Raw genomic sequence first — 13,381 nt, forward strand, 5'->3', positions numbered from 1 at the left:
TGTGCTGCATGAAGTGAGAGTGAGCCACTGAGGACAACGTGCAACTGGAAGAAATCACAGAGGAAGCAGACGGATCCAGAGGGGAGTGTCAGCAGACTGCAAGACGGATTACACTATAGAAACGGTACCTCAGGGATAGGAGGAGGCCAGAGGACTGGGATAAAAGCCCTGCTGTTGCTGCTGCAGATTCACCAGTGAGGTCACCAGGAGTGCGACACAGCTGCAGGAACTGAAAAGTATCAACTTTCTTATATTTTAATAGAAATTAACACTGTAGTGTTTAATTGCATTGTAATTTAAATTTTGATCGTATATCGTTTTTCATATTGTACAGATGGAGCCGGGCTCCCTCATGCTGGCGAATCGCCAGACTGTCACCGCTGGCGATCCACCAGCAGCCCGGCTCTCCATATGACATACAACATATAACACAATTCTAAAAAAATATATATATATTTAGATGGCTTAATTGCGGCTTTTAGTAGTTGATCAGATATAAATGAGGCTAAATTCTTTATCCACAAAGTTCTGTTAGAGGCAATGGCTATGATATATATTCCAGTCCCGCATAAGGATTTCAAACCCTGTGGGGTAATGCGCTTTTGTATGGATTGAGATTTAGGGTCAGTCTCTCCAAACTTTTACCAGAAATGCACTCCGGAAATATTGGGTTGGAAGTAATACTCAGCTGAACCACCCAGATGGGTATTTGTAATCCAACAGCGCTGACGGTCTTGTAACTGCGGGACCAGGACACGGGCTTACTCAAAAACGCGTTTCTCCGCCTTAAGCTCCACTCGGCGGCTTCCTCAGTCTGTTTGTTTGGGAGGTGCTGAGAGCAAACTGGCGGTCTTGGTGCACATCGGCACCAACAACAAAGTTAGTGGTAGGTGGGATGTCCTCAAGAAATAGTATAGGGAATTAGGTAAGAAATTAAAGGCGAGGACATCTAGGGTAATATTCTCGGAATTGTTACCAGTGCCACGCGCTAGCCCAGGGAGGCAGAGGGAGATCAGGGAGGTAAATGTGTGGCTAAAGGACTGGTGTAGGAAGGAGGGACTTGTGTTCATGGAATACTGGGTGGACTTCTCGGTCAGGCGCCATCTTTTTTGCCGTGATGGATTGCACCTGAATGGGGAGGAGGCTGCGTTGCTGGGGGGAAGGATGGTTAGAGGGTTGGAGGAGATTTTAAACTAGGCGACGGGGGGGGGGGGGGGGAGGGCTAGGTAGACACTATGGGACCTGTAGTGAGAATAGCAGGATTGGGGGTAAGGATCGATCTGGTGGAGGAGTAGGGAGGGAGGCAAGAGTTACAGACAATATCTGGGGTACTATTAAGGGTAATATTGTGGGTAATTCCCAGGGTGATTCAGGAATGTTATGTAATAACAGTTATGTTACCTCATTACAGATCTTAGGTACAGACGATCTTAGAGTATGGGAAGGCGTGAATGACATAGGAGGAGGTTTTGAAACTGTAATTAGGTCAGGAGGTGGACGTGGTGGGGAGGGCTGTGGAGGGTCTATTGAGGCGGAGATGGGTACAATGAAGTTAGTAAGGAATACAAATAAGTCTAGGGGAGGAAATAAATACAATGTTAGGGACACAACTAATAAACATAAACTAAAATGCTTACTGACTAATGCAAGAAGTTTAGCAGGAAAAATCGGAGAACTAGAATCTGTGGTCACTAGGGACGAGTAGGACATTTTTGGTATCACTGAAACATGGTGTAATATGTCACACAACTGGGCATTAAGCATGGAGGGATATACACTCTACAGAAAAGACAGGGAAAATAGAAGGGGAGGGGTGCCTTTATGTAAAAAATAACTTAACATCGTCTGAGAAAGAAATGATCACAGGTGCAGAGGATGATAACACGGAGGCCGTGTGGGCAGAGATAACCGATAATAACATAAAACCTAATAATACAATTTTAATAGGGGTATGCTATAGACCGCCGAATGTGAACTATATGGAAGAGTCTCTACTATTAAACCAAATCAAGCAGGTATTAATTATGGGAGATTTTAATTTAAAAATAACGTAAATGAGGAGGCATTCAACAAGTACAAAGAATCAAACAAAACTTGTATAAGGGTAATCAAAGTAGCTAAAAGGGAAAATGAAGATCGCATAGCCACTGAAAGCAAAACCAACCCCAAGAAGTTTTTCAAGTACATAAATAGTAAGCGAATAATTAAAGAGAACATAGGCCTATTAACCAATATCAATGGTAAAAGTTTTACGGAGGATAAGGGAGAAGCAGAACTGCTAAATGGGTTCTTCTCATTAGTGTTTACTAGGGAAGAGCAGGGTGTAACGCACATGTACCACAAATGAGACGAAAAACCCAGATCTCAATATTGATTTCACAATTGAGGAGATAATATTGAGAATCAGCAAAATCAAAACAAACAAATCACCAGGGTACAAATGGAATTAAGGGTGGAACTAGCAACCCCTCTATAGTACATTTTTGATAACTCACTATCATCAGGTAAGGTACCAAAAGACTGGAGAATAGCTGAGGTAGTGCCAATATTCAAAATAGGAAAAAGGGACGGCCCGGCAAATTACAGACCTGTGAGCTTGACATTAATAGTGGGTAAAATATTTGAAGGATTTTTAAGGGATGGTATCCAGGAATATTTAGACCTTCATAGTTTACTCAGTACTAACCAGCATGGGTTCGTGAAAAATCGTTCATGCCAGACAAATTTACTAGGTTTCTATGAGGAGGTTAGCAAACCTTGATAATGGAAATGCTGAAGGTGTGGTCTTCCAAGATTTTGCTAAAGCTTTTGATACAGTACCATGCATGAGATTGATAAATAAAATGGAGGACCTGGGATTAGGGGCAAATATCTGTAGATGGGTAGGAAACTGGCTGTGTAATAGAGAACAAAGAGTGGTTGTGAACAGTGCAGTATCAACTATGATACCAGTACTAAGTGGAGTGCCACAGGGATCGGTTCTTGGGCCCATTTTATTTAAAAATTGTATTAACGATATTGGGATGGAGTTACTCAGCAATGTATCCATCTTTGCAGATGACACAAAATTGAGCAGAGTTATTAAATCAACCGAGGATGTCGCCGTGCTTCAAAATGATCTTGACACTCTAGATGAGTGGGCAAAAATGTGGAAGATGAGGTTCAATGTGGTTAAATGCAAGGTTATGCACCTTGGGAGACATAACCAGTGTGCTAGTTATAACCTAAGCGGGAGGCATTGGGTAATTCAGTACTTGAAAAGGATCTAGGAGTCCAAGTAGATAAAAAACAAACTGGGGTGTAGTGCTCAATGTCACATAGCAACAAAAAAGGCCAACAGAATTCTAGCATGTATTAAAAGGGGCATGGAAACTAGGGACTCAAAAGTAATCAGGCCTCTGTACAAATCATTGGTTAGACCGCACCTCGAATATGCAGTGCAGTTCTGGGCCCCGCACTATAAAAAGGACATCATAGAATTAGAAAAAAATCCAAAGAAGAGCAACAAAGCTAATTAGGGGAATGGAGAATTTAAGCTACGAGGATAGATTGAGACATTTGGGACTATTTACACTAGAGAAGAGACGTTTAAGGGGGGGACATGCTCAACATGTACAAATATATCAGGGGCCAAAATAAGGAACTGTCACGCACCCTTTTTACTGCAAGAAAGGAATCTAGAACACGAGGGCATGAGTTTAAACGATTTTGTTCCCTTAGAAGAAAAAACTTCTTTACGGTCAGAGCAGTCAAACTTTGGAACAATCTTCCTGGGGAAGTGGTGTCGTCAGAGACAATAAATACATTCAAATTAAGGTTGGATAAACATTCATTGGTTAAAAATATTCATGGGTATAAATAGTAATCCTAATCTGTCTTTAAAAATGTCACAACATACTATACAAGGGATAAACTATTATAAACCCAGGTTGAACTAGATGGACGCAAGTCTTTATTCAGCCTTACCTACTATGTAACTATGGGCCTTATTCTAGTTCACTCTTCCTGACAAAATCCTTCTTAGATGGACAAAACCATGTGCACTGTAGGGGGGCAGATGTAAAATGTGCAGAGAAAATTAGGGTGAGTTATTTTGTTTCTGTGCAGGGTAAATACTGACTGCTTTATTTTTACACTGCAATACAGATCTCACTTTGAAGTAAAGCCCCACCCAAATCTAATTCTATATGCACAAGTAACATCTGCCCCACCTGCAGTGCATATGGTTTTGTCCATCTAAGAAGGAATTTGTCAGAAAGAGTGAACCAAAATAACCCCCTATGTAACTATCAGGGCCGGATTTGTAACTAGGCTCGTGAGGCACAGGCCTAGGGGCGGCACCTAGTATGGGCGGCAGCTGCTGCCTGTGAGCCTGTCTGTGACCAGGCAGGCAGCATCTGCAGCTTGTGGGAGTTTGTGTACCCAAGAGACAGGGAAAAAACCTAGTCACTTAGGGGCCCCGGCGCTAGTGGATAGAAATAATTAGTAGGTCAATCAAAAGCAAAAATGCTGTAGTATTAAATGTGTTCTGACTAGCTGCTGCAAAAGTGAGAAGTCTGCCAGACTTCAAAGAGGTGGAGAAGACAAACTAGTACCTAATTTGCTTCTTTCCACAACAAATGTAAACAAAAAAAGGAAAACACACTGCGCTGTCAGCCAGAACTATATATAAGGATTGTATGAGCACACCAAGCAGAATGAGTGGAGGACACGCTGGAATTAGTTGTACAAATTTTATATAAATTTAAACATTAAACATATACACATAAAATCATAAATAAAAAGGATTTTAGGTGGGTATGTAAACTAAAACTGGAGTATGAATGACATGTAATATAGACCATAAATAATATGCTAAGAATAAGGTTGGTAATAAACTGAAATTGGAGTATAATGGACACAATTACATATATTAGTACACAGTAAAATACTTTAAGCCAGTATAATGAAGATAAAATAGCAGACTCTTGTGAATTTTCATAAGTCACCATAGGCTGGCGTCCCAGCAAGAATTTGGGGGATTTGTGAGCATAAGGGTAGAAATGTCCCTTTAATGGATTGCCGTTTTTTTAGGTGAATGCACAAAAGATTGCTTGGAGCAGTCAAAATTTATAGCCACAATTGACCTGAATTAGCGTGTAATTGACACGCAGAAAAGTTCATGCAGGAGTTATAGTAAGCAAGTAGGTAGGCAGGTGATTGCGGGTTAATATAGCGTAGCAAGCTCAGTTAGTAATGAACCCATGCAGCGGGGATTTTGGATGTTGTGCTTAAATGGCACAGATACACTCACTGCGTTTTCATCCGTATGCCTCCGAAGACTGCTTTGCGGGTGGGCTGTTCGGCAAGTGCACAACACGGACCGGTTCCTTTGGGCGGCTGGACGCCGGGCTGCGTGTAGAGGTGAGTACGGCGAGGGAACTCCGGCCGGGTAACGTAGCGGCAGGGAGTCCTGGGACAAGGAGTAAGGGCGGAAGTCCGTCACAGGTCTGCTCGGTAAACTGGCGGTAGTGGGGCGGAAGTGGGGCAACGCGTTTCGTCTCCCAAAGCCACTGGAGACTTTTTCAAGCTGTGTAAAAGCCATTGCTAGTATTTGGTATTTATAAGTCCATCGCTGATTGGATAAGTGGTCAATTATTCACTTAGTAGTAGTAACAGCGTGTGAGAATAAATTTTACGACAAATGTATAGCTAAAGCATACAGCGCGTCCTCTTGGACTAAATCTATACAAAATTATAATAATGAAATAAAAAACATAATAATAATAATAATGGGTAGAACTATGCATAGCAATATACACAGATAATGATAAGTGTATATAGAGTACACTGATCATTAACAGACGAGAGCAACTAGAAACAATCAAAATATATATATATGGCAACAATTATTAAAGTAAATAAGTAGAAGTTAAATTGGATTAGTGCAAGCATATATCAGATGAATTTAAATGTAGTAATATACAATAATTAATTAGAAATGGATATCAGATGAGAGAGAGAATATTAATAAAAAATATTAATAAAAATAAATATAAAAATATCAATATCAGTTCATTTAATTATAGAGCAAGAAGAAAAATAATGATTAATAAATAAATTAAATAAAAAAAATATAATAATAATAAATAAAGAATATATAATATATATATATATTAATAATAATGAGAAGAAAGACTGTAATAATATAATAATGAAAATAATAATAATAGTAATAATAATAATAATAAATAAATATTTATTGGTTTAATTAGAAAATTATTTATATATATATAGATAGTAATATCACTAGATTATAGAGTAATCATACATCGCAAATGTCCTGTGAGAATCAGAAGAAGGGAGGACTGCAGGCCCTAATTAGGGTTGTCGTCCGTCCTTCTGGTCCTCGCAGAGGTCTTGTATTTAGATCGATGTGGAAAATTGGGCAGAGAGAGGGAAGAGGGAAAAAAACAATGTATTATTAATTATTTATTTTATTAGGTTGAGTTGAAGAATATATAATGGTTCATACTAGGATGACCCCAATTTATTAGGAAGAAACGTAAATAGCATAAGAGGTATTAAGAAAAGTGGCAGGCAGGACCACTGTATAGTGGTGGAACCCAACTTATACTATGGCCTGTAAGCCACTATTATTGAAAGGAACTAATCTAAGCAAGAAAAATCTAGAGCTTCATTGAGACCCAAAGGGCTAAGGGTATCCATTTTGAAAATCCAGGAGGATTCAGCCAAACATAAACGTTTAAATCTATCACCTCCCCTTTTGGTAGAAACAATATGTTCAATACCTGTAAATATGATACTTGATGGATTACCATCATGAACCTCTGAGAAGTGGCGAGAGACACTATGGAATTGAAATTTCTTTATGATGTTGGTTCTGTGTTCTCTAAAACGATTCTTTAAACTACGAGTTGTTCTTCCTATATATTGAAAATTACATGGGCATTGCAACATGTATATACAATAGTTAGTATCACAGTTCATGAATTGTTTGATAGGGTACTCTTTGGAATTATGGGTGGAGATAATCGAATGGTTTTTGTTTTTCATAAATTTACATGTAAGGCAGATGGTTTTGCCACATTTATAGTTCCCGTTGGGTTTAACTGGTAACCACGAAGGATTGGTGGTTATGGGGTTAGTGGGTTCTTGTCGTAGCATACTGGGTGCTACGAGATCTCTAAGGTTTTGATTCCTTTTGAAAACTATTCTAGGTTCTTTTAGACATTTAGAGAGTACTTTGTCGTATTTTAAGATTTCAAAGTTTTTTTGTATGACTTTTTTAATGGAATTAGACCTAAGGTTATATTTTGAGGTAAACAATGGGGATTCTTTAGCTGGTTCCAGAGATACTGATTGGGACAGTGTTTTAACATTTTTATTTTTTATGGCTAGGAGATTTGTTCTAGGGGTTAGTTTAACTTCATTATGGGCTTTGGTCAACAGTTCGTCAGGATAGCCCCTACTTCTAAAATGATTAAGCATAATCTCTGATTGGGTCTCGAATTCAAGGTCAGTTGCGCAATTCCTTCGTAACCTGAATAACTGATTTTTAGGAATATTGATGATCCACGGCTTGTGGTGGCCGCTATTAAAATGAAGATAATTTCCTGTACCTACAGGTTTCATATAATTGGTGGAAATAAGTTTATTATGGAGTACCGAGAATGTGATATCTAAGAAATTAACTGAAACAGAACTAAAAGTATGTGTAGAAATCAAATTAAAAGTGTTGGTGTTTAAAAAATTAACAAATTCAAGAGCTTTAGTGGATCCCCCATTCCAGATGATAAAGAGGTCGTCTATGAAACGGCCATAGAGGACCAGATTCTCTCTATATGGACCGCCCCAAATAAGTTGTTCCTCTAGGCGGCCCATATAGAGGTTAGCAAAGCTAGGTGCAAATCTGGTCCCCATGGCCGTTCCAAGCTGTTGTAAATAAAATTTGTCTTCAAATGTGAAATAATTATGTTTTAATATATATAGAATGGAATTTAGAATGAATTGTTTTTTGTCCCCAGAGAGACTAATGTCTGTATCAAGAAAATAACTGACGGCCTCAAGACCTCTGGAATGGGGGATATTGGTATAGAGGGCCTGGACATCTAGGGTTAGAAATGCCCAGTCCTCAGACCAATTGAGATCCAGTGTTCTATTGAGAATATCGGTAGTGTCTCTAATATGTGAGGGGAGTGCTGTGACAAATTTTTGTAGATAAAAATCAACAAAATGTGACAAATTAGAGGTGAGGGACCCAACACCAGAGATAATGGGACGACCAGGTGGTGATTGTAAACATTTGTGGATTTTAGGTAGGTGATAAAATATAGGAGTGATAGGATGGTGAGAAAAAAGAAAGGAGTGCTCATCCTTAGATATCACATTCTTCAGCACTGCCTCGTCCAGCATAAATTTGAATTCGGCAAGGAAGGAGGTGGTTGGGTCTGCTGGGAGTTTTAGATAATAATTTGCATCATTAAGTTGTTTTAATGCTTCTGATATATAATATTGTCTATCCAGCAGAACAACCCCCCCTCCCTTGTCCGCTTGTCTGATAACTATTGAGGTATCTTCTTTAAATTGTTTAATGGCCAAGCGTTCTTCTTTGTTGCCATATATATATATTTTGATTGTTTCTAGTTGCTCTCGTCTGTTAATGATCAGTGTACTCTATATACACTTATCATTATCTGTGTATATTGCTATGCATAGTTCTACCCATTATTATTATTATTATGTTTTTTATTTCATTATTATAATTTTGTATAGATTTAGTCCAAGAGGACGCGCTGTATGCTTTAGCTATACATTTGTCGTAAAATTTATTCTCACACGCTGTTACTACTACTAAGTGAATAATTGACCACTTATCCAATCAGCGATGGACTTATAAATACCAAATACTAGCAATGGCTTTTACACAGCTTGAAAAAGTCTCCAGTGGCTTTGGGAGACGAAACGCGTTGCCCCACTTCCGCCCCACTACCGCCAGTTTACCGAGCAGACCTGTGACGGACTTCCGCCCTTACTCCTTGTCCCAGGACTCCCTGCCGCTACGTTACCCGGCCGGAGTTCCCTCGCCGTACTCACCTCTACACGCAGCCCGGCGTCCAGCCGCCCAAAGGAACCGGTCCGTGTTGTGCACTTGCCGAACAGCCCACCCGCAAAGCAGTCTTCGGAGGCATACGGATGAAAACGCAGTGAGTGTATCTGTGCCATTTAAGCACAACATCCAAAATCCCCGCTGCATGGGTTCATTACTAACTGAGCTTGCTACGCTATATTAACCCGCAATCACCTGCCTACCTACTTGCTTACTATAACTCCTGCATGAACTTTTCTGCGTGTCAATTACACGCTAATTCAGGTCAATTGTGGCTATAAATTTTGACTGCTCCAAGCAATCTTTTGTGCATTCACCTAAAAAAACGGCAATCCATTAAAGGGACATTTCTACCCTTATGCTCACAAATCCCCCAAATTCTTGCTGGGACGCCAGCCTATGGTGACTTATGAAAATTCACAAGAGTCTGCTATTTTATCTTCATTATACTGGCTTAAAGTATTTTACTGTGTACTAATATATGTAATTGTGTCCATTATACTCCAATTTCAGTTTATTACCAACCTTATTCTTAGCATATTATTTATGGTCTATATTACATGTCATTCATACTCCAGTTTTAGTTTACATACCCACCTAAAATCCTTTTTATTTATGATTTTATGTGTATATGTTTAATGTTTAAATTTATATAAAATTTGTACAACTAATTCCAGCGTGTCCTCCACTCATTCTGCTTGGTGTGCTCATACAATCCTTATATATAGTTCTGGCTGACAGCGCAGTGTGTTTTCCTTTTTTTGTTAGCATCTGCAGCTTGTCAGATTTAGCAGCGGCAAGTGACGAGTGGCGCCACCGCCACCGCCACCGATGCGATACAGTCGGCGGCAGAGCTGCTAATCACTCGCTGCTGCCCGCTCACTACCCGCCACATCATTAATCACCCACCGGTGCATCCCGGAGGCTCCTTCGCCACTCAGGCTCACTACCTCACTAGGGCCATCTCTCCCCACGCTGTCTGCTTCCTCATCATAGCCCTTCATGTCCACCTGCCTCTATAACCTCCCGTGCTGCCCAGTTTCTCCATCTCTCCCCAAGCTGTCTGCACTAGTGCCTGGTGCCCATTCCCATAAGCTGTACTATACACACAGCCTATTGGCTGCTGCCTGCTGTGTATAGAACCGGGGGGACAGCTGAGCAGCAAAGCGGCCCCCTGTTTCCTGAATATGTTAAGTGGTGGTGGTGGGTTGGGGGGGGGGGGGGCAGGGGGCGGCAAAAAATGTTGTGCCTAGGGGCGTCCTGACCCCTAAATTCACCCCTGGTAACTATGTAAATAATATTGTAGCTTTCAGTGACATGAACAGGATCAGGTCCCCAAGTAAATGGCTTCATGCACACACTGTGCAAAACATGGTCATTATTTCCTTTAGCTAGGTACACATTGACGACACTGCAAACAATGCGATGTCACTCATGATTTCCCTTGAACTCCCTGGAACTCCCAGACAATTGACACAGTGCACACCCACTGAACCACACCCACAAAAGATATGTAACCAAATGTAATAGCCTCACAGTTTTTTTTTAAAGGGGCAATAATTTACAAGGCATAGTATAGCCTTATAAATGATTGCCCCTTTAAAACAAATGTTGAATTCGGCCAGCATGCCACATGGTAGTCGAACTTGGAGGCTATTACGTTAGTCCAATTGTCAGTGGTTACATCTAGGAGTATATCAGTTGTTGACGGCATGTACAGATTGAGCAGCTTGTATAGACAATAGAGTACATCGCTCAAGACCCGCAGGAGTGTGCATGGTTAATGATATAGGGCCTAATTCAGACCCGCTCGCTAGGCGGATGCTGGGAGGTCCTCTATGTCGGCCCCATGTCCGCCCCCTTCGTGACCATCCTGTAGCATATGCCCCTGCAAGTGTGAAACTCACCAGGGGAGCAAATTTGGACCGGAGCCAGTGAGTACTGCACCTGTGTCTGCTCTCACCCCCCCTTGTCCTGGACTCCACAAGTTGCCCTTACTATACCCACATAGGGGCACACAAGTGTAATTATTACACATTCAACCATACTCAGTGTGAGTTATAATCAAACTCCCCTTGCCAACCGCTGGGACATTTTTGCTTATACCTGGGAGTGACAGCAAGTCATTTTAACATCTGTGCAATTTACTCTGCATCCTTCGTGTCCACAGTGGTAACCAAGGCCTTCCACACCTAAGCGCTTAGTGTTGTGGCAATTAATGTATCCACATTAATGTATTTTAAACCTGCATGCATGCAATTGGTTGTTTTATTGTGAATTGTTATTAATTTGTTATTAAATTGTTATTTTGTATGTGCAAACGGCGCCTAGTGGTTTTGTTTCTTGTTTTGCTCTATTTGAGGGCGGCATCCCTCCACCACAGGGCAGCCATTTGCTCACGGCACATCACAGTCAGTTCCTAGCACTCATTTTTTGCTGTTGTACTGAGCCATCAGGTCTGAATCCCCCCATAGTGTGTACACACCACACAACACACACAAAAATTACATTTATTAATGTGCATAGTATTTGAAATATCATCTAATGAAGTGGCGGAACTTGTGGGTGGGGGACCCAGGTGCAAAAATATAATTTGGGCCCCTCCTCCTCCACCCCAATCCAAGTTCACAATATGCAACATGGCAGTGGGTGATTGGGAGAGGCAGAGGGTGACAGGGAGAGAGAGGGAGAGGCAGAGGGTGACAGGGAAAAACAGAAGATGACAGAAAGATGGTGAAAGGGGCAGCTTAGACCTCAGGGGCCCCAGTATACTGCACCAATGGTAGTTCTGCTTCCGATCTAATGTGTAAGCACTGACGTCTGCAGAAGGACGCAGAAGGGGCAGATTCTGAGTCAGATGCAAGTGGTCATGTGCGCATTCTGCAAAAAGCCTGATTTAATACCTTATGCTAATGCGATGATAATTAAGGATATGCACAATAAAAATTACACTACCACTAAACGGGCGGTTACTATCCCCCAGATACTTACTTTCTGTCAATCACCTTGCAAATGGCTATACAAACAAAAAAAAGTAGCAGGCTGGCCTTCCGCATGTGAACTATGGGCCATACGCAGTCTATCAATAAGTGACTGCTGTACGAATTTGCGGAAGTGGGATCAGGTCTGAATTATCCCCACAGCACGATACACCAATATATCTAACTATAGATATATCCAGGGCAATGGAGAGCAGTGATAGGCCCTGGTAATTCATGGGTGTGGTCATAACAAGGGGGCATGCCTCCAAGCAGCCACCTCACTCCCATCAGTCCCCCATCACCATCCCAGTGTAAATATGGCGTGGCCTTAACAACTGGGAGCCACAAAGACCACCAGAGTCGTCATTATTAATGTTTTGCTTTTTTTTTTTACTTGCACCACATGGCTTTAAGAGCTGAAAACCCTTCATGCAATTTTTTTTATGTAAATCTCGCTCTAGGGCTGATAAGTTTGAATTTAGGGTGAGGATTGAGAGCGTGAATGAGATAAATTAATTCAGTCAAGCTGTGGAAATAAAGATTATACAAAATAGTTATGTTCTATAAGCATGTGCTATTGGATAATTAAATATCACTTGGTGGTCTGAGATGTTCAGTCATTTATATCCATGGTTACAGATTCAAAATACTAGTCGCCCACATTTTTAGTACATTTACACAGGTAATCATAAAGGGAAAACATTATAAGAGGATCAAAGACCATCACAACTTGTTTATCTGTAATAATTGTCTCCGAGCCCCTCACCGTTTACATTCCACATTATTGTTGATGTAGCAATAATCCATGTAATATATCAGCAGTTGGCTAAGCAATGTGCAGTAATCTGGAATAGACTAGTCTCTATGTTTATGATAAGCAGAAGGGAAACGGGTTCACTGGGATATCATTAGGAGACGGAAAGAGGGAGAAAGAAAAACAGAAAATAAAGGAATCTCAGACTACTCTTAAGCCCTGTACACACGGGGGAGATATATTGCTCAGCAATATATTGCTAGCAATACTGTATATATAATATATTCTCCAGAGATGGTCGTTGATGAAAGGGAACCTCTGCCGGCGTTGCCAGCGATTAGAACGGGGCTGAAAACAGCAGAGCGCACCCGGCGATTTATCGCCAGGGCACACTCCCATCACTGGCAATATGGTTGCCAGCGACCATATTTCCAGCTATTTCAGCCCCTATCGCCCCCGTGTGTACACAGCTTCACCAAAAAAACACAATCTATTGATTTGACATGGCAACTTCTAGAGGAACTACATAAGACCCAT

This window comes from Crinia signifera, chromosome 6 (assembly GCF_055691185.1).
Source record: "Crinia signifera chromosome 6, ASM5569118v1, whole genome shotgun sequence".
NCBI lineage: Eukaryota > Metazoa > Chordata > Amphibia > Anura > Myobatrachidae > Crinia > Crinia signifera.